Raw genomic sequence first — 22,379 nt, 5'->3', positions numbered from 1 at the left:
CCGTTGACAGAACAGACGTCAAACAAGCTTGGGTGCAGCTTTGTGTGGCTAAAAAGAAAACAAAAACTTAACAGCAGGGGATGCCCACAGCCAAAGACACTCCAGGTAGGTAATGAATTGTTCTGCTTCTCCAACAAGACACAGCACAGTCCCATGTCCTCCTCAGAGTCTTCTTTTTTATTTATTTATTTATTTTTAAAATTTTTTTTTTTCCTCAGTGTCTTCTTACTGCAAGACTTGCTGAGTGATTTACCTGGCTCTCTTGCTTTCAAGTACCATCTGTTTGTTGATGACTCCTAGAGCTCTATTTCAGGTTTTGATGGTTCCTTCCCACCTCCACCCCTCCAGCTCATTCCAGCTATTCCCAGTGTGAATATCCATTTCTTTGAAAACTCCCATACTCCCCTCCTGGAATCTGTGCAAGGTCAGTAGATGAATATATCTTCATATATAGTTTACTTTAGGATTCACTCTTGGTGTTGTATAGTCTATGTATTTGGGCAAATGCATAATGACATATACCCACCATTATAGTATCATACAGAGTAGTTTCACTGCCATTAAGATCCTCTGTACTCTGCCTGTTCATCTTTCCACCAACCCCAGTCCCTGGCAAGCGCTAATTTTTTCACTGTCTCCAAAGTTTTGTCTTTTCCAGGATGTTTTATATTGAAATTATAAGAATACAGCCCTTTCCAATTGCTTCTTTCACTTGCATGTGAGTGCATACATACTCAGTTGCTCAGTTGTGTCCGACTCTGTGACCCTATGGACTGTAACCCACCAGGCCCTTCAGTCCATGGGATTTTCCCAGCAAGAATACTGGGGTGGGTTGCCATTTCCTCCTCCAGGGGATCTTCCTAACCCAGGGATCTGCATTGCAGGCAGATTTTTTACTACTGAGCCAGCGGGGAAGCCCTATGCATTTAAGGTTCTTCATGTCTTTGTATGGTTTGATCACGCGTCCTTTTTTAGCAATGAATAATATTCTATTGTTTAAATATACAACATTTTATTTATCCATTCACCTAATGAAGGACATCTTGGTTGCTTCCAAGTTGCACCAATTATGAATAAAGCTGTAATGAACATCTCATTGCAGGTTTTTGAGTAGACTTAATTTTTCAGCTCTTTTGGATAAATACCAAGGGGTTCAATTGCTGGGTCATATGGTAAGAGTATGTTTACTTTTGTAAGAAACCACCAGACTGTTTGCATGTTCACCAGCAATGAATGAGAGTTCCTGTTGTTTCATATCCTCACCAGCATTTGGTACTGTTAGTGTTCAGCTTTGGGGCATTCTAACAAGTGTGTAGTGGTATCTCATTTTAATTTGCATTTCCCTGATGGCATATATGTAGAGTATATTTTTGTATGCTAATCTGCCATTTGGTTATCTTCTTTGATGAGCTGTTTGTTAAGGTCTTTGGCCCATTTTTAAATTGGGTTGTTCGTTGCCTCACCATTGAGTTTTAAATTGAGTTTTAAGCGGTTTTCTTTCTTTTCTTTTTTTCTTTTTTTTTTTTTTGCGTATTTTGAATAACAGTCCTTTATCAGATGTGTCTTTGGCAAATATTTTCTCCTAGTCTGTAGCTTGTGTTCTCATTCTCTTGACATTATTTCACAGAGTAGAAGTTTTTCATTTTAATCTTAAGCTTGTCAGTTCTTTCTTTCATGGATTGTGCCTTTGGTATTATAAAAAGTCATTGCTGGGCTTCCCTGCTGGCTCAGTGGTAAAGAATCCACCTGCTAATGCAGGAGACATGGGTTTGGTCCTTAGTCTGGGAGGATCCCACATGCCTTGGAGCAACTAAGCTGGTGTGCCACAACTACTGAGCCTGTGATCTAGAGCCTGGGAACCAAAACTACTGAGCCCACGTGCTGCAACTACTGAAGCCTGAGCGCCCTACAGCCCATGCTCCACAACAAGTAAAGCCACCGTAATGAGAAGCCTGTGCACTGAAACGAAGAGTAGCCCCCACTCCTTGCAACTAGAGAAAAGTCCACACTGCAATGAAGACTCAGCACAGCCAAAATAAATTAATAAAATTATTATTTTTTAAAAGTCAGTGTCATACCCAAAATCACCTAGATTTTTTGCCTATGTTATTTCCTAAGAATTTTCTTTTTTTTATTTTTTAGCTACACTGCATGGCTTAAGGGATCTTAGTTCCCCAATCAGGGGAACCCATACATCACTTGTAATGAAAGTGTGGAATGTTAGCCACTGGACCACTGGGGAAGTCCCTATATCCATTTTTTGGATATAGATGTCCAGTTGTTCCAACCCTTGTTGAAAGCACTATCTTTATTCCATTGTATTGCCTTTGCTACTTTGTCAAAGATCAGTTGGCTTTATTTATGCGGATCAATTTCTGGGCTTTATATTCTGTTCCATTGATCTTTTTGTCTCTTCTTTCACCGAAACCACAATGTCTTGATTGCTGTAGCTTTACAGTAAGTCTTGACATTGGATAGTGTCAGTCCTCCAATTTTGTTCTTCTCCTTCAGTATTGTGTTGGTTATTCTGGGTCTTTTGCCTCTTCATGTAAACTTTAGAATCAATTTGCTGATATCCATAAAATAACTTGCTGGGATTTTGATTGGGATTTCCTTGAATATATACATCAAGTTGGGAAGAACTGACATCTTGACAGTATTGAGTCTTCTGCTCCATGAACATGGAGCATTTCTTCATTTATTTATTTATTTAAAGAACAAACTTAAAAAAAAAATTACCTATTTATTTACTTGACTACACCAGGTCTGAGTTGCCACACGTAGGATCTTCAGTCTTTGTTGTGATATGTGGGATCTTTTTAGTTGTGGCATGGGGGATCTTTAGTTGTACACACAAACTCTTAGTTGAGGCATGTGAGATCTAATTCCCTAAGCAGAGATCGAACCCAGGCACCCTGCATTGGGAGTGTGTAGTCTTAGCCACTGGACCACCAGGGAAGTCCCTCCATTTATTTAGTTCTTATTCACTTTTGTTCTTCATAGTTTTACAATTTTCCTTATATATATCTTATACATTTTTTTTAGATTTATATCTAAGTATTTGATTTTTGAGGGTGCTAATGTAAATGATATTGTGTCTTCAATTTCTATTTTTCATGTACTCATTACTGGTATTTAGGAAAGTGACTGACTTTTTAAATTTACTTAGTTAGTTTTTGACTGCTGGGTCTTCATTGCTTTGCACGACCTTTCTCTAGTTGTGGCAAGCATGGGCTACTCTTCATTGCAGTGCACAGGCTTCTCATTGTAGTGACTTCTCTTGTTGTGGACCACAGGCTCTAGGCACGTGGGCTTCAGTAGTTGCAGCTCAAGGGCTTCACTAGTTGTGGCACATGGGTTTAGTTGCTCCACAGCATGTGGAATCTCCCCAGACAAGGGATTTAAACTTTGTGTCCTGCATTGGCAGGCAGGTTCTTATCCAGTAAGCCACAAGGGAAGTCCATGACTGACTTTTGTATATTAACCTTGCTATAATTGCTTATTGGTTCCAGGAGTTTTGTTGTTGTTGATTCTTTTGGATTTTCTACATATTATGTCATTTGCAAACAAAGATAGTTTTATTTCTTTCTTCCCAATCTGTATAACTTTTCTTCTCTTTTTTTTTTGTTTTATTGCATTATCTAGAACTGCCAGTACAGTGTTCAAAAGGAGTGATGAAAGGGGGCATCCTTACCTTGTTCCTAATCTTGGTGGAGAAGCTTCAAGTTTCTTGTCATTAAGTATGATGTTAGTTGTAGGTATTTTGGTATTAATTATCAAGTGATGGAAGTTTGCCTCTATTCCTAAGAATTTACTGAGGAATTTATTTGGAAGTTTTTTCTTTTTTATCATGAATCAGTGTTGGATTTTAATCAAATCTTTTTCTGCATCTACTGATATGATTGTACAATTTTTATTTTTTAACTTATTCATGTGATTGGCTGCATTATTTGAGTTTTGAATGTTGTACCAGTCTTGCATACCTGGGATAAATCCTAACTGGTCATGGTATATAATTCTTTTTATATATTGCTTAAGTTGGTTTGCTAATATTTCATTGAAGATTTTTGCATCTTTGTTCATGAGAGATATTTGTTTGTAGTTTTCTTTTCTAGCAATGTCTTTTTCTGGTTTTAATATTAAAGTAGTGCTGGCCTCATAGAATGGGTTAGGAAGTAATCCTTTTCCTTCTATCCTCTAAAAGAGATTGTAGAGAATTGGTATAATTTCTTCCTTAAATGTTTGGGTGAATTCATTAGTGAACTCATCCGGATCTGGTGTTTTCTGTTTTGGTGGGGGTATTGACTCAATTTCATTGATAAATCGGCCTATTCAGATTGTCTATTTCTCCTTGTGTGAGTTTTGGCTGCTTGTGTGTTTCAAGATATTGGCCCATTTCATCTTAAGTAGACATATTTGTGGGCATAGAGTTGTTTGTGGTATTCCTTTATTATCTGTTTACAATGATCCCTCTTTCATTTCTGATATTAGTAATTTGTGCTCTCCTTCTTTTCTTAGGTAGCTATAGTTAGCCTGGTTAGAGGCTTATCAATTTTATTGATCTTTTAAAAAAACTCAGCTTATTTTTGTTGATTTTCTATATTGATTTCTTGTTTTCAATTTCACTGATTTCTGCTCTTTGGATTTAATTTGCTCTTTTTTTCTTGTTTCCTAAGGTGGAAAAAAGCTAGTAGAAGTGATGGAATTCCAGTTGAGCTATTTCAAATCCTGGAAGATGATGCTGTGAAAGTGCTGCACTCAATATGCCAGCAAATTTGGAAAACTCAGCAGTGGCCACAGGACTGGAAAAAGGTCAGTTTTCATTCCAATCCCAAAGAAAGGCAATGCCAAAGAATGCTCAAACTACCACACAATTGCACTCATCTCACATGCTAGTAAAGTAATGCTCAAAATTCTCCAAGCCAGGCTTCAGCAATACATGAACCGTGAACTTCCAGATGTTCAAGCTGGTTTTAGAAAAGGCAGAGAAACCAGAGATCAAATTGCCAACATCTGCTGGATCATTGAAAAAGCAAGCGAGTTCCAGAAAAACACCTATTTCTGCTTCATTGACTATGGCCAAAGCCTTTGACTGTGTGGATCACAATAAATTGTGGAAAATTCTGAAAGAGATGGGAATACCAGACCACCTGACCTGCCTCTTGAGAAACCTATATGCGGGTCAGGAAGCAACAGTTAGAACTGGACCTGGAACAACAGACTGGTTCCAAGTCGGGAAAGGAGTACGTCAAGGCTGTATATTGTCACCCTGCTTATTTAACTTATATGCAGAGTACATCATGAGAAACGCTGGGCTGGAAGAAGCACAAGCTGGAATCAAGATTGGCGGGAGAAATATCAATCACCTCAGATATACAGATGATACCACCCTTATGGCAGAAAGTGAAGAGGAACTCAAAAGCCTCTTGATGAAAGTGAAAGAGGAGAGTGAAAAAGTTGGCTTAAAGCTCAACATTCAGAAAACGGAGATCATGGCATCTGGTCCCATCACTTCATGGGAAATAGATGGGGAAACAGTGGAAACAGTGTCAGACTTTATTTTTTTGGGCTCCAAAATCACTGCAGATGGTGACTGCAGCCATGAAATTAAAAGACGCTTACTCCTTGGAAGGAAAGTTATGACCAACCTAGACAGCATATTCAAAGGCAGAGACATTACTTTGCCAACAAAGGTCCATCTAGTCAAGGCTATGGGTTTTCCTGTGGTCATGTATGGATGTGAGAGTTGGACTGTGAAGAAAGCTGAGTGCCAAAGAATTGATGCTTTTGAACTGTGGTGTTGGAGAAGATTCTTGAGAGTCCCTTGGACTGCAAGGAGATCCAACCAGTCCATTCTAAAGGAGATCAGTCCTGGGTGTTCATTGGAAGGACTGATGCTAAAGCTGAAACTCCAATACTTTGGCCACCTCATGTGAAGAGTTGACTCACTGGAAAAGACCTTGATGCTGGGAGGGATTGGGGGCAGGAGGAGAAGGGGACGACAGAGGATGAGATGGCTGGATGGCATCACTGACTTTATGGATATGAGTTTGGGTGAACTCTGGGATTTGATGATGGACAGGGAGGCCTGGCATGCTGCAGTTCATGGGGTCACAAAGAGTCGGACATGACTGAGCGGCTGAAGTGACTGAACTGAATGTGGAAATTTAGATTATTGATTTTAGATCTTTCTTCTTTTTGAATATAAGGATTCAATGCTATAAATTTCCCTCTAAGCACTGTTTTTGCTGCATTCCACACATGTTGTTAAGTTGTGTAATCATTTTCATTTAGCTCCAAATATCTTAAAATTTGCCTTGAGATTTCTTCTTTGACCTTTGTGTTATTTAGCAGTGTGCTGTTTAATCTCCATGTGTTTTGGGATTTTCCAGTTATGTTTTTGTTATTGATTTCTATTTTAATTCCCCTGTTGCCTGAGAGCAGACATCATACGATCTTTATTCTTTTGAATTTGTGATGGCCCAGAATGTGGTCTATGTGAATGTTCCATATGAGCTTGAGAAAAATGTGTATTTTACTGTTGTTGGACAAAGTAATCTGTGTATGTCAGTTATATCCAGTTGATTAACAATGCTATTGAATTCAGCTATGTCCTTCCTTATTTTCTGCCAACTGGATCTCTCCATTTCTTATACAGGAGTGTTGAAGTCTCCAATTATAATAGTGGATTCATCTATTTCTCCTTGAAGTTTTATCAGATTTTCCCTCACTTAATGATAAAAATTTTACAAGACACAGGAGAGATTGGGTTCAACTGGGATTTTATAGCCAATAACCAGAGTGAAAGGGTCAGTGGATGGAAAATTACTAAGAGGACACGTCAAGGATGAGGGGTTCTTGCTAAACTGACCTAACAGTCTTACTAATGGCAGGCCAAGGACTTACACAACTGAAGTGTGGGATGAAGAACTTGATCATATATCAAAGATGGGAGGATGACTTAGCAGAATTCTTTGCCAAGGGACTTCCTTGGTGGTCCAGTGCTTTAGAATTTGCCTTCCAGTGCAGGGGACATGGGCTCAATCTTTGGTCAGGGAACTAAGATCTCACATGCCATGGGGCAACTAAGCCCATGCATCATAACAAAGGTCCGTCTAGTCAAGGCTATGGTTTTTCCAGTAGTCATGTATGGATGTGAGAGTTGGACTATAAAGAAAACTGAGCACCATAGAATTGATGCTTTTGAACTATGGTGTTGGAGAAGACTCTTGAGAGTCCCTTGGACTGCAAGGAGATCCAGCCAGTCCATCCTAAAAGAAGTCAGTCCTGAATATTCATTGGAAAGACTGATGGCTGAAGCTGAAACTCCAGTACTTTGGCCACTTGATGCAAAGAGCTGACTCATTGGAAAAGACCCTGATGCTGGGAAAGACTGAGGGCAGGAGGAGAAAGGGATGACAGAGGATAAGATGGTTGGATGGCATCACCGACTCAAAGAACATGAGTTTGGGTAAACTCCAGGAGTTGGTGATGGACAGGGAGGCCTGGTGTTCTGTGGTTCATGGGGTCGCAAAGAGTTGGACACGACTGAGCGACTGAACTGAACCACAACTAGAGAGCCCATGTGCTGCAACTAGAGAAGCCCGCATACCACGATGAAGAGCTTGTACACTGCAGGGAAGACCCAGTGCAACAACAACAACAAATTCTTTGCCAAGACTGAACTGGACAGACCAAAGAAAAGATATTATTCTTTTCTCTAAACAATTTAAGTCCATTTCTCAGTTTTGTTTATTAGATACCAGTTGAACCATATGTTAAGACTAGGAAGTAGAGGATATTTGCTGGATGATATGAGCCATTGGGCATTTAATGAGGGGAATTTCTGTGGAAATAAAATAACTACAAAGGTTAGTGGTTGGAGCAGATTATAAACCCAGTTTCTGAGTCCAGAAAGCAGCCAGTCAAGAAGATGTCTATACACTGGGCTCGAAGATTTTCTTACACTAGTGGAATGAGGACACCATTGGCAATCTGATGGGTTTTCTAGCTTGAAGTCTGCATGGTTGTTTCCTGGAGCAGAACATGAAAGATGCAAGTGTTCCAGTGAACTTCCTGAGGGACCCACACAGCGGCAGGCACAAAGGTTGCCCGTATATGATCTGCTGTGGTGATGCCCCTTTGAGGTTTACATTAAGTTGTCCAGCTTCAGCTTACATAGCTTCTTTAGATCATGGGGGAAGGTCAGCTACCAGACAACCTTGAATCCCAGTAAGGACCTGGGCAGTGATGTTTTAGTTCTCAGCAGCACCAAGTCAAGAGGGTGAGAGAAAAATTGGAAATGCCAGTTTGTAAATTGGAAATGCCAGATATTGAGGGAAACTAGAAGAATTAAGAAGCTGGTAAGGACTGACAAAATGTGCAAGCTGACAGGATTCAGTCCAATTTGCAGGTAGACAACAAAGGAGAAAATAAAATGTAGTTTACTAAGAGGTGAAAAACAGTTCAAAGACAACAAACAGGACTACAATCTAATAACCAACAAAGGTGCACTATAGTTTTCTGTGGAACACAAGATTTCTCTCTACAGTCACCCCCAACTTTTCCGATTCTTGTTTACAAACTACATCTCATCTCATTAGATTTGGCCTGATTATTTACATAAATACAGCAAAAAATGGTAATTGACCACATACACTTTTTAAAGTTTGCTTTCCTGGAACTTATCATAAAGAATTCTACATTAGACTTTCAAAGGCCTTCTTGAAGCCAAGCCAAGAACTTGCCACCAGATTTTACTTGCAATACTTATAGATGTAGGTGAGTTCCTCCTTTCTTGAGGTCCCCCAAATAGCCCAAGATTCCTGGGCCTTCCTTGTAAGAAGTGACCTTCTTTATTCACTGTAAATCTGGGAAATCTGTAAGCCAGGTACCAGGACAGTTTTTTCAAGAGGACTTTGTAAGTATTGTTCTATAAAGTCAATCTTAGTTCTGTAAAACTGTCTAGTCCTATCTGATTCTAGCACATTATTTCAAATATGACATTCCAATCAACATCTTGGCTTATATATGCAATGTTTCTAATTATGTCCTGTTATAAGGAGGACAGATTCTTATTGAACTTATGCAAATAATTATATTATCATGGAAATAATACTCAATAAGAGTTTTCAAATTCTGGAGAAATCAGGGAGAAAAGTTTCATTTCTGTTTACAAAAGTATAATTTACTAGTTGTTATTAGTATAGCTGACTTAAGAGAAAAGAGAGGGGTTCCTTAAATCCAGCAGCAATACTCCAAACAAAAGCCATAATCATCCTTCATTCAGTGCCATATAATTCATTCTTATTCTGCTTGATTTGGGGTTAGCAGTTTAATGAACCCATTAGCTTTTCCACTGGAGTTTTGAAAATCCTAACTAAATCCAGTGGTATGGTCTCAAAATTATTTAAATAATGCCATCAGAATCCTGTACCCCTGGTTACCTGGCAAAGTCCTTTCTGAGTCCCTGAGACTGAGTGTTACATTTTCAGGAATTTTGTGAGTGGGTTGATGTCACACTAGGCTAAGGCTAAGTCACTTCAGTCGTGTCCGAGCTGATTCTGTGCAACCCTATAGACGGCAGCCCACCAGGCTCCCCCATCCCTGGGATTCTCCAGGCAAGAACACTGGAGTGGGTTGCCATTTCCTTCTCCAGTGTGTGAAAGTGAAGTCACTCAGTCATGTCTGACCCTCAGCGATCCCATGGACTGCAGCCTTCCAGGCTCCTCCGTCCACACTGGTAGCTTGAAATTGGCTATGGTGAGTGTATTTACATCACCGAAATCAGTAAATTAAGGATCTCCTCCAGCACTCAGAGCTGGTAAACATTTACCAGCACAACACTAGGCACCTCCAACTCAGCATACCTCAAACTGAGGAGCTTTCTAGTTTGAAGTTTGTAGCTCCTCTTGTAAAGCCCACTCCTCACCCTATATTCCAGTCTTTCTGTGAATGATGTCACTATAGATCCAGCTGTCAATCAAGAAATCTTTGGTATTGTCCTTGACTCCTTTTCCCCACTCATTCACCACATCAGTCACTGCGTCTTGTCAGTTCTCCCTCAGAAATATTTTCCTGAACTAATAGTTGCCGTCACTATCTTAATTCAAGCTCCCATCATTTTTTACCTTCACAATTGCAGTAACCTCCTGAGTGATCTGCCTGCCTCCAGTACATCTGGACACTATTTCTTCCGTAGTCTTCCTGAAACACCTTCCTGGTGCAATCCCATCAATTATCAACATAAAGACTGCAGCTGGGTCTCCTTTACTTGTAGGAAAATGTCCAAGATTGTCAAGCAGCACCCACAAGAGCCTTCATAATCTGGCCTCAAGTCTTCTTCAGATTTATATCCCCCCTCCTCCCTGCTGTATACCCCATGATCCAGTATGAATTGCTTATTTTTCTCCAAATGTAGCCTACTCTTTCAAAATTTTATACCTTGGCTCATGATATTCCTTCTGCCTGAAATCCTCCCTACCACTCCAGAGTCTGGGAAATCTCCCCTCTTCTTTGCAGACCCATCTTAGAGTTAATATTCTTTGTAAACTCTCCCAAGGAAAGTCAGTCTCCTTCCTCCTCCACACAGAGTCTGTTCATGCCTATAATATAGAACTAATCATTGTTTTGTAGCTATCTGTTTTATAGTTCTGACTCACACCCCAAAAGACTGTGCCTTATCCCAGAGCCTAGCGTAGCACTTAAAACATAGTGAGAGCTCAAGATATGTTGTTTAAAGAACAGATGGGAGGATGAATGAATGGAGTTGATTCCTAGCTCTAATAACTGGGCTGTTTCCTAGGGCCCATCCATTAAGCCTCATTCAGGTGCCCCCAGCTCCTCAGTCCTACCTTGGTGCCCTGTATGGCCACTTAGTCTTTGCTAGAATAGTGCTTTATCCAGCTCTTGCCAGACCTTTTGACATCTGGCATCATGCCCAGGCCCCATAGCATACCCTCTGTCACTGGCTGCCAGAAATTCTGGCTGCCAACCACCTGCCAGTCTGGGCTTCTTCCTAGTGTCTGCTGTATCCTGGTTACCCTGATGCTTGCTGTACCTGCCTGTCTAAACAACTGGCTGGGGGTTCTGCTGCTGCTTCTGGGATCTTCTACTTTACCTGGTCTGCTTTCAAAGTCCTGGCCCTCCATACTCTAGCTTCCCTTGCCATCAAAGGAGTTTCATTTCTATCAGTATCCAACTAGCAGATTAGGTAAAGCACACCAATTAAATTCATGGGCTCTAGATTCTAACTGCCTAGATTCAAATCTCACCACTTCCACTTACAGCCAGATGTGTGATCTTGGGGCAAGTCACTTCATCTCTTTGAACCACAGTTTGCTCATCTGCAACATGTGCATAGTAACGATACCTACATCATAAGGCCAATGTGAGACATAAATAAGATAATGCGCTTAACACAGAACCTGGCATATAGTATGTACTCAATAACTATTTGCTATCATTCTCTTTTTTAAAGCACATTATTTATTTGTTATTCATTTGGCTGCATCGCGTCTTAGTTGTGGCTTGCGGGATCTTCATTAGGTCATGTAGGATCCTTTATTGTGGTGCACAGACTTTCTAGCTGTGGCACACAGGCTCCAGAGTGCCCGGGCTTCAGTAGTCGCAGCATTCGCTGTTGCTGTGCAGAATGTGGGATCTTAGCTCCCCAACCAGGGATAGCACCTGTGTCCCCTGCATTGCAAGATGGACCCCCAACCACTGAGCCACCAGGGAAGTCCCTGCTATCATTCTTATCTTTTATGTTCCCAGTATCTAGGACAGAGTTGGCACTCAACAAATGTGCACTGAAAAGAGAGGAGGAAAAAGAATAACAATCAGCAGTTATTCAAGCTTTCCTGATCAAAGTCTACTCCGTCTAAATCTCCCATCACAGGATGTAAATACCCTATGGCCATTTGGTTCTGTCACTTACCTATTTCTGAAATCCCACCTCCTCTAGAAATCCTTTTACAATTAAGAGGCACTAGCTTTGCTTGTCCCAATCCACCTAGGTCTAAAACTCTCACAACTGCCCACCTCCACTTTTCATCACAATTACATGCATTTATCCTGATTTCTTAGCCACAAACTGCACTTATCCCCAGATGTATCACTGGCATAAATATCTCTGGACTACACATTTTACCACATTAACCCACTTCTCTCCCCCATCTCCATGTGTGCTTTCTGCATTTTTGGTGTCACTTAGCCCTTGTTGCCTTTGATGGTCAGCGCAAGGGCTGTGTGTAAACTAACGAGGACAGACAAGAGTTTTGAGTAGAGAAATGCTTCCGGATTTTTTTTTTTTTAATGAAAATGAAGGAGAGGAGGTGGAAGCAGAGCTGAGGAAGAGATAGGATTTGTGTCCCTACTTGCTCTTCATGCCAGCAGGGGCAGAAAGCATGCCGCTTCTTTCTTATTCACTGGCTACATTCCTTTCAGAGGCCAGAGGGGCAAGCCTGGACAATGCAAATGAGCTGTGGATGGGACTTAGCCAAGGGTCCTCCAAAAGGAAAGCAGCAGGGCTGATGAGGAGTGAATAGAAAAGGAAGGTGCCTTACATACTTCACAGCAACTTCTTTTCCCCAAGTGACAAACTACTCTTTCTTCCCAGAGACACAATACCAAAGTGCATAAGCTCCCTCTGAATAGCTGAGAGCACTTTGCAGATGCGATGGTTCCTGAGTCTCTAGCCTTTGGTATGATACTCCACTACCTACAAAGCCCTATACAGGCAGTGTTAAACCTAGGCGAACTGAAGCTTTCAATCACAGGTTTTAGCTGTGGCATAAGAGAGAGAAGGGGTAAGCAGTGATGAGCATGTTAACAAGAAAGAGCAACTGAGCCTACAAATGCCCAAAGGGGACACATTTAGCCAGTCCCTTTCCCACTTTCTAGTACAGATCTACTATTATGCTTCACTTGACTCTAACCAGCAAAGCATGCTGTGAGGACCCTTACCCAGGTGGAAGTCCATGCATTCATCTGTGTAAGTGGACTGGGTGCAGGACAGCTTTTAAGTTCGGTTTCAGCCCCCTACTTGTTTTTCTCATCCCCTCCCCATCGCCCACTTCCCTCCCCTCCCCACGCCATTAACGACTCAAGATCTGTTTCCTCTTTGGGGCTGCAGTCCCAAGCACAGTTGTCACATGTGGCCTGATGTAGATGCCCAAGAGACTGACAGAAATGTTTGAAAACTTCCAACCCTAATCGTGCCTCCCCTGACTCCTCCCTCTGCGAGGCCAGCCAGGGGAGCGGGGCTGCTTGACCTTTGCTAGGAAAGAGCCGCCTGGGGTTTGGCATTGAGCTGGAAACAGAGGCAGAAAGCCACCCCATCACAAGAAAGGGAAAGCTGAAAGAACAGTGACGGGTTAAGCTCCTTATAATGAAAAAAACCTTCACGTTCCTGCACGGAAATTCCGTTTTTTGCTTCTATATGGTTCAAGTATACTGTAAAGACTAGACCCGATAGGATTCACAAAAACCATTCCCCCAAGGGTGGAGGACAATTAGGAGCGAAAAGAGAAAGAACGGGCGGGGCGGGTATTACTAAGGACACTGAGCGAAGAATTTGAGGGATGAGTCATCAAAAAGAAGCTGGGAACGAGAGCGGAACTAGTAATCCGAGCTGGGAAGGAGACGAGCATTCATTAGGCATCGACGGTGTCAATCACATCTGCTCCACAAATGACCTGAGAGCCTTCCAGGCTTCTCAGACCGGAAAAAGGGTCTCGGTGGGCGGTCTAAAGGCTTTGAAATCGGAAAAGACAGAGCGCGAGCAGCCGTCCGAGGAGCTGATGCAGCGAAGGCTGGTTTCTTGGAAAGATGGCGTTTGCCATCAAGGTCACATGGCCACTTTAGGGGACTAAACGAGATACTAGTGAGAATGATAGGAACAGCCACCTAGGATTCAGATTTTCAGAAGCAGTTTCGAATCCAATTTTTTTTGTTTTGGTCAGTTAAATTCATAAGCACACTTATGTTCATGGAAACATAGGTCCTAAAAACCATCAAAACGACATTTGAAGGGGGTGGAGTTTCACTGGGGCGCTTCTCTCTCAGGGAGCTGGAAAGAGTGAGGGATCCCAGGAGTCAAGATTACTGCAGAACCAGAAGGCAGCTGGGTGCCAGGCCAGAGGGCAACGTGGGAGGCAGATTCAATCGGGGACTGCCAATCTCACCAGATCTATGTCAGGTGGAAGTCTAGGCAGCTTGCTCTAACTTCAGACCTCACTTGATTTTGCAAGGTTGTCCCGGCAAAAGGACTTGGTTGGGTGCCCTGTACATTGTACCAGATAAGTTCACCTTTAGTTGGTCCAGGATAGGACGAGAAATGTTAGTTAACCCCTAAACTATTTTTATGTTCTTTTATTAGATTTATTATCTGTTAGTTTCCTAGCAGATGTTATATATTTTTAAATGGCAACCCGGTTGTAACTAAACTACAGGATAAAAAGGGATTTGTTAACTTCTTGGCCAGTCAAGTTAGGGGGCATCCACTATGCTGCCCTGAATTGTAGGGACCAGGGAAGAGCTGGAATGTATATATTTTGTGATCAGAGAATGGAAGCATTCTGATCTAGCTGATTCCTTCCATTTGCACTTCAACCATTTTCACGCTCCCACCCACAATCCATACTCCAAACTGGGAGCTGCCCAAGATTCCCGACACTCAGAAGAGCCTGCAAAGGCTGTGCCTAAGAAGATGGGCACAACAGAAAAGGAGACTTCAAGGGTATGTGAGAATGCAGGCGGTGGCAGAGGGGTTCACATCTTGACCAGCTTAGTCTTGTCCTTACTCAGCTCTGGCCATCCCAATTCAAGTGACCCCCTCAAACTACCTTCTAGTATTACCCCATTGTGAGGCATCATCAGACTAATTCAGTTTTAGTTTTATTGATTGCTTTGAATCTATTCAGGAATGGGGTTTGAGGGCAAAGGGGACCACGTGCTGTTCTACTCTCATTTTCCCTCCCCTAACCATTTAGAAGGGCTGTAGGAAGTGTAAGGAGCTTCCCAGGTGGCTCAGTGGTAAAGAATCCTCCTGCCAAAGCAGGAGATGCAGTTCGATCCCTGGGTCAGGACGATCCTCTGGAGAAGAAAATAGCAATCCACTCCTGTATTCTTGCCTGGAAAACTCCACTGACAGAAGAACCTGGTGGGCTACACTCCATGGGGTCACAAAGAGTCTGACCCGACTAAACGTGCATGCACACGAAGCAAAGTGTAGCCTCCAGGAGCTGATTTCTTATGGAAGAGTTTGAGCTCAGTCATTCTAGACCAGTGTAACTCACGCAGGAGGAAACCCTTAGGCCTGAGCTCAAGGGGGAACCAGACCTTTTCACTGTTCCTCCCTTGGCCACCCTAGAGGCTCACAGCAGTGTCTTTTGGTCAGATCTGAAAGAGCTCTTGTCGCGTCTGTTGCAGATATTCAAGCCATTGTAAGAAAGCGCGAGTGGGAGGTGGGTGGAAGGAGGAGGACACAGCAAACATAAACCTATAGTCCTTGGGAAAGCACACATTTCCAGGGGCAGTCTGAAGAAAATAGAAGCTTTAGTGACAGAAAAAAGGATGGCCAAGAGGCGTGCCTGGAGCAGCACTTTCTCTTCCTCGCTCTTTTTTTCTGTTAACGCATACCCCAGAGCGACTCTACCCTACTCTACCCTACTGGAAGGAAGCTGGCCCCCTCCTATAGATGCTGGGCGGCGCTCTGGGGCTCTCAACTTAGGAAGGAGGCTGCTATATTCCATCTCGGACACCAGGTGGCACCAAATCACAAGTATAACTCCAAAGAAAACTGGCAGGAAATGGACCTTGAGAGTCCTTGAACTATTTTTTTCTCCCTCCCTATTCCCCACATGGAATTGAAAAATAAGAAACCTTTCAGATATGGTGGATAACTCTAATTCAGTAAAAACACTTTAATCTTCCAGCGGAAGGTTCCTAGGATTTAAATGCAGCCTTAGTCCCCACCCTTCCCGGAGACCTAGTTCTCAGCTGCAGATAAGGAAAATGGTGACTTTCCTGGAATCATTGCAGATGCCTCCAGCCTCCAGAAGAGTTGTTTTTCTCCCAGGTGGTAAGCTGAGAAGTAGCAGACATCAGACTTCAGAGGCTCTGCTCAAATCCTGGGCCCCCTTCTGAAGGGCCAAGTGCTCTGTCATGTGTGTGCTAGGAAATGACCATGTCTAAACAAGTTGCAGTGTGGCCAACCAGCCTCATGGCCTCTTGCAGCCAAACAGGACCGCTTCCAGCCCCCACAAATATGTTCCTTAAGTCCCCATTCCCAGGTTCCTCCATCTGGAATGCTGTCCTCTTTCAGCCATTTCTGTCAGATCCAAGCTACGCGTTGAGGTGCAGATGGAAATCCATGAAGCCTTCCTTCATTTCCCCCAGTCTGAAGGGACCTCTGCTTTTCTAAATTAGTGACTTGTGCCATTTGCTCTATTTGTTGTTCAGTTGCTAAGTCGTGTCCAACTCTTTGTGACCCCATGCTGCAGCACCCCAGACTTTTCTCTCCTTCACTATCTTTCAGAGTTTGCTCAAACTCATGTCCATTGTGTCAGTGATGCCATCCAACTATCTCATTCTCTATTGCCCCCTTCTCCTCCTGCCCTCAGTCTTTCCCAGGGTCTTTTCCAGTGAGTTGGCTCTTCACAACAGGTGGCCAAAGTATTGTAGCTTTGGCTTCAGCATCAGTCCTTCCAATGAATATTCAGGGTTGATTTCCTCATTTGCTCTATGCTTCTACTTCATGTCTCCCCTACGAAATTGTGACCTCCTCAAGGGCAAGGACCATAGCCTGTGTGTCTTTTATAACCTATATCGATGAACACAGTAGGCACTCAATATATAATGATAATGATATCTTACATTTGTATAGTGCTTGAAATGGCAACCCACTCCAGTACTCTTGCCTGGAAAATCCCATGGACAGAGAAGCCTGATAGACTTCTGGTCAATCCATGGGATCGCAAAGAGTCGGACACAACTGAGCCACTTCACTTTCACTGTACTGTGCTAAGTCGCTTCAGTTGTGTCCGACTCTTTGCGACCCTTTGACTGTAGCCTACCAAGTTTCTCTGTCCCTGGGGTTCTCCATGCAAGAATACTGGAGTGGGTTGCCATGTTCTCCTCCAGGGGATCTTTTCAACCCGGGGATCAAACCCACGTCTCTTACGTCTCTTGCATTCGCAGGTGGGTTCTTTAGCACTAGTGCCACCCGGGAAGCCCTTGCATGGTGCTTATAGTTTACAAAATACATTCACATCCAGCCTAACTACAACCCTGTGAGGTAGGCATGAGCATCCCTATTTTACAGATGAGCAAACAGATTCAGAGAAGTTAACGAACTTGCTCAAGGTTGTACAGCTGGGAAGAAGCAGAGATGGATCTGAATGCAGGTTTTCTGACCCTAAATTCAGTTCTTCCCATTTTCTCTACCTGAGCTGGTGGCTGGGAATTCTTTCGTGGAGACTGAGGTCATAGATTTCATCATGGGACTGGGGGAAAGGGAAGAGGGGAAGATCTAAAGGTTAAACTCCTTTCATCTCTGCTCCCTTTGTACCTCTCCCCCTCCCTTGCTTCCTTGTTTCCAAAGAAGATTTCAGAATACAATTTTACTTTGTTTAAGAATGTCCTGGTTTGAGATGTCCTTGTGGATAAGAAGAAAACACGTGAAGATAGGACAGTAAAGGTGTATTCACAGCTGGTGACTAATGGATCTTTGGGGGCTTGAAGGGAGGTCCCTGGCCTGTCCAATAATTTAACTAATGACTTGGATCAAGACATTGATGGCATGTTTATCAAATTTGTAAATGATGCTGGTTTCAGGAAGATCCCAAGAGGCCATAAAGAACCAGGGAAATGAAATGTAAAGTTTCGTAGTCGAGTTCATCGAAACCAAATGCTTAAGTGTAAGGTAGGAGAGACATGACTCTGTGAAAAGGTTTCTGGTGTTTGAGGTGCCTGTAAGTTCATTATTTTTGACACTAGCTGCCTGAAATGCTAATGAATTCAGGGCTAGGATGTGGAAGATTACATTTGTGCCTTCTTCTCTGCTCATTAGACCACAGTGGAGGACCGTCTTTAGCCTGGGACACCACAAAAGAACAGGAGCATTAGCAACCTGGAGCATGCATGAAGCACACGAGACCAGGAGTATGAGAGGACTCCAGAATCATTGTATGTGAACTTGAAGAAGGGATCAAAAAGGGCGTGATTGTGGTTTGGGATCAAGTTTTCATATGTTGGAACCATCATCACATAGAAGATGGATTCATCTTGTTTTTCTCTGTAAGAGGGACAAAGGGCATGTGCTCTGGGAAAACATATTTTGACTCAACCTAAGGAAGAACTTTATGATGGTTCAAGATGACCAAACATTATGCAATGGTCAGCTTTGAAAGGACAAGATAGTCCCATCACTGGAGGTATTTAAACAGAGACAAGATAACTATTTGGCAAAGGCCGCAGAAGGAATCAAGCAACAGATCATAGGGGTGAGGAATTAGGCAACCATTAAGTTGGCTTCTGACACTGTAATTTGGGGATTCAAGTCAGGGGTAGGGGTTGGGGCCAGAGGTGAACATAGTTGTACCTCAAAGTAGGTACCTCTCAACTAGTTATTATCTCTGGCTCCAGATTGCCCTGCTCAAAGGCTTCAGAAATATTTTTCTGAATACTTTATCATGAGACTTTCCAGCTCACCATAGAATCTCAGTGACGCTAGAGGTCATTGGGCTCAGTCCTTTATCAGATGCTTTCTTTGCCTTTGAATCACCCACAAGGAGTGATTATCCAGTCACTGCTTAAATATCTCTGGTGATGGCGAGCTGCCTACCATTTGAGTTAGTCTATTCTAATTTCAGAGAGTGTTATTAATCATTAGAAAGTTCTTCTTAAACATAGCAAAATGTTTATATCAGGATGTTGAGATTAGGAAGTTTTTTCTTCTCTGTTTTTGAAGCTGTTGGTAATAAATTTTAAAAGGACTTCAAAAGGCTGGAATCATGAGCCAAAACTTTTATTATCATTTTCTCATTATAAAAAAGAAAAAAAAAGCCTCTTCCTTCTATTTAGCCCAAATCTACTTTCCTGTAACTTCCACCCCATTAGATCTCAGAGCCCCTGGAGTCCCACACAGAATAAATGTCCAGCTTCCTCTTCACTATGAGCCCAGCAATGATTTGCTGACAGTAGAGAAATTTCTCTGGGGATTTGCTAGTTCCCTCACTATTCTCACCACTCTCTCTGGCTGTACTTTTGTTGACATGTCCCTTGAAGTATGATGCCTGCATTGAATAGAGGGCCTCAGGGGTGGTCTGACCAGTACAGACGATCTACTGCACAAGATGATCACTTACTTCCTTTATTCTGGACATTATGCTCTTATTAATATAGCTTAAGGTCATGATACTTTTGGTAACAACCAAACCACACTTTTGACTCGTGGATCATGATGAGCTTCCATTTACTCTAAAAGCCTTTAAGTCACATCTCACACTTCTTAACAGTTACACTGTTACATAAACTCTGATTTTGCTATAGCAAGTCCATCATACGAGCCTCTTGACATCTGTACAAGTTCTTATTCTGTCATCTCATATTTTGGCACTTCCTCCCAGCTATGTATAATTTTCAAAGTTGATCTAGTGACATGAAAGCCGGAAATCGCCTAGAATTCCCACAGTTCTTCATATTGTCCTAAGAGTATGGTGAGAGAATGTTTCTTTGAGCTCCAGATACACTGTAGGGGTAACATTCTAATCTACCCATCGAGTCAGCCTATCAAAGGAAATGAGCTTGAGTGGGAAATGGCTTTTCCAGAATCCATGCAGGGGCTAAGTGTTCTTCTCTTCCTTTTGTAATTGCTCACCAACCCTCATTTGTTCTAGAATCTTGCCCTCAATCAATATTTAACTCATTGATCTCAGTGATGCAGCGGTGTGCATCCCTTTCACCCTCCATGGGGTTTTCAAAGCCATCACCAGTTGTCCTGCAACTGGAGCTGCAGGTCGTCACAATGCCCTGGGCTGTTATTGACCGAGACTAGGAGATGGAGTTGCTCAGAGCAGCTGAAGGCTCTCTGGGACTAAACTCCCTTGAGGAGCCTCTTTCTGGGGCTCACTTTGTCCCTTTGACTCTGAAAATCCTTCTCCTTGCAGAAAAGAAGAAGCACAGGAGTTGCCAAGGAGATTTTGTTTTCTGTCTGTGAAACCATTAGCAAACTAAAGAAAAATCAGGGCCCCCCACTATTCATCTGGCAACACCCAAACTCTTCTGCTGTTATGAAGACCTCCACAACCTTTCTTTCCAATCTTTCCAAACGATTTCCCATCATTTGACTTGAACCTTTTACTTCTGTCAAGCCAGTTCCCTCACTGCTCCTCAAGCACATTTAGAATCTTACCTCCATGCTCTGGCTGAGGACTTTCCCCCAATTTGAAATGCCCATTATTCCATCACCCACCCAGATCTTACCATAGCTTTTCTTGCAATTTTTCCAGCTTTTTACCTTCACCATACAATGGAAGTCACAGAGATTACGCATTTTACTCATCTGATCACAGTTCAGATCTGAACTGTCTTCCTGACAGTATGCACCCCAAAGGGGGTATATTTTATCCCTCATTGTATATAAACCAGTACAGGGCCTGGCTTACAGTCCTGATAACCATCCTTGCTTCCCATGGAAATTTTCCACAGTGACTGACCTCTGGCCCTTCACACACACCACGAGTTCAGATCCCAAGATATCTGTGTCCAGCTCCTCAAAAGACTAATATAGAAACTAGATTAATCTAGAGATGCAGGCTGGATCCGGTTTAGGCCCTAACGATTTTTGCCATATGAAATCAAATCCAAGTATACCCTCAGCCCTTTAAACAAGAACCTGGGCTTTTTCTTTTTTCTTTTTTTTTTTTTGCTGGACTTGGGGCTGGCAGTCAGCAAGGGGGTCAAGAACACTCAAACCACCCAGGCACAGCACTGACTATTAGACTGAAACTCTGCCTGCATTAGAGGTCTCGCAGACCTTTTTTTAGGTGTGAAAACCAACTATAATCTCTCACTGATGAGTCCCAAATAGGGTTGGAGCTGAGTTTGTTATGGCACCTTTAGTTCTTAGAGGAGAGACAATGTCTACATCCTCCCCAACCAGAAAGCTTCCTAATTTGGAGGCGCACACATACCCCTCAGAAGAGGAGGCTCATTTCGGCATATCTGACATGGAGTAATCAAAGGATCATAATAATAAAGACTGATTGATCTAAAATGTCACATAACCCAGCCCTTTGCATTCAGAAAGATGAACACCATTGCTTCCCTTAGTCACTCAATTTGGCAACTGTTATTGAGGATTTACTACATGCCATGATCAACTCCTATCTACAGCAAAGTTTTGCCTTGTGTCTAACTTAATCTTTTCCCCAATCACTCTCAGAAGAAATAGAGAACAGATCACCCAGTTCTGTCCTGATTTAGGGGATGATATACCTCCTGATTTTTTGATGATATGTCACACTTGTCATATAGTAGGTGCTCCACAATTATTAAATGTTATTTCATCCACTTCCTCCTTTCTAAATTAAAAAAAAAAAACAACTTAGTCCTTTGGCACATTGTTTTTGCTCTTCTCCAGATCCTCTCTAGCTTTTCCACATATGCTGAAAATGTGTTGACCAAGGGCAGACCCATTACTGTTTTCTTAGGTAGAGTGGAGAAAACTGAGGACCATGAGAAAGGTCATATGTTACTGGACTACATTTTAGGTCTGTTTCTAACACTGTGACATTGTGTTTTTCTGAGCCCATTTCCTCAGTTATAAAGTAAGTGGGTTGGACTACATGACTTTAATCTTACTTCTAAAAAACTCAGACTGCGATTACTTCCCAGTGACTCCATACTAAATTTTTGTTATTATGTGCTAGTATCCAAGTTAGTTTTGGAAAGAAAGAAGGAAGGGATGGGGGGAAGAAGAGAAAGAATAGGGTGAGAGGAAGACGGGAAGGAGGAGAAAACCAGTTCTACATTAGGGACTCATCCAACTCAAGACCCACCCTGACATTCTCCCCCCAGTTCTATTTTCTTTTTTTAACTAACCTAGGTCAAGTCAATCATTGCCAGTCTCCTTTGTCCCCACATACCATATTAGTATTTAGTTCTTGGTTTTGGTCTTTTTACTACCTTGTGTTTGTTCCCTCTGAACGTCATCGTGTTGTGTTGGTTCATCTCCTTCATTCCATCAGGGACACTTTGAAGAATGCTATTCCTGGTTTCTGAGGTGTCAGCAACCCCACCTAACTATCACACTTGAGGAGCAGACTCCTGGTTTAGTCCTTCAAGTCAGTGTGGGTAATATGAGATACCATAAT

The 22,379-nt window shown here is 42.4% G+C and overlaps 1 long non-coding RNA gene across 1 annotated transcript; it reads left to right on the top strand.

Annotated features, from left to right (window-relative positions):
• The first annotated feature begins 19 nt into the window (after positions 1-19).
• On the top strand, positions 20-6,606 carry LOC138930319 (uncharacterized). The gene is made up of 3 exons (XR_011446151.1): positions 20-105; positions 4,677-4,812; positions 4,927-6,606. It is a non-coding gene; the product is annotated as an uncharacterized lncRNA (long non-coding RNA).
• Positions 6,607-22,379: the final 15,773 nt, after the last annotated feature.

Source organism: Ovis canadensis, chromosome X, assembly GCF_042477335.2.
Source record: "Ovis canadensis isolate MfBH-ARS-UI-01 breed Bighorn chromosome X, ARS-UI_OviCan_v2, whole genome shotgun sequence".
Classification (NCBI taxonomy): Eukaryota; Metazoa; Chordata; class Mammalia; order Artiodactyla; family Bovidae; genus Ovis; species Ovis canadensis.
Note: the sequence above shows the minus strand (reverse complement) of the source record. Positions and strands in the feature narration are given on the sequence as shown.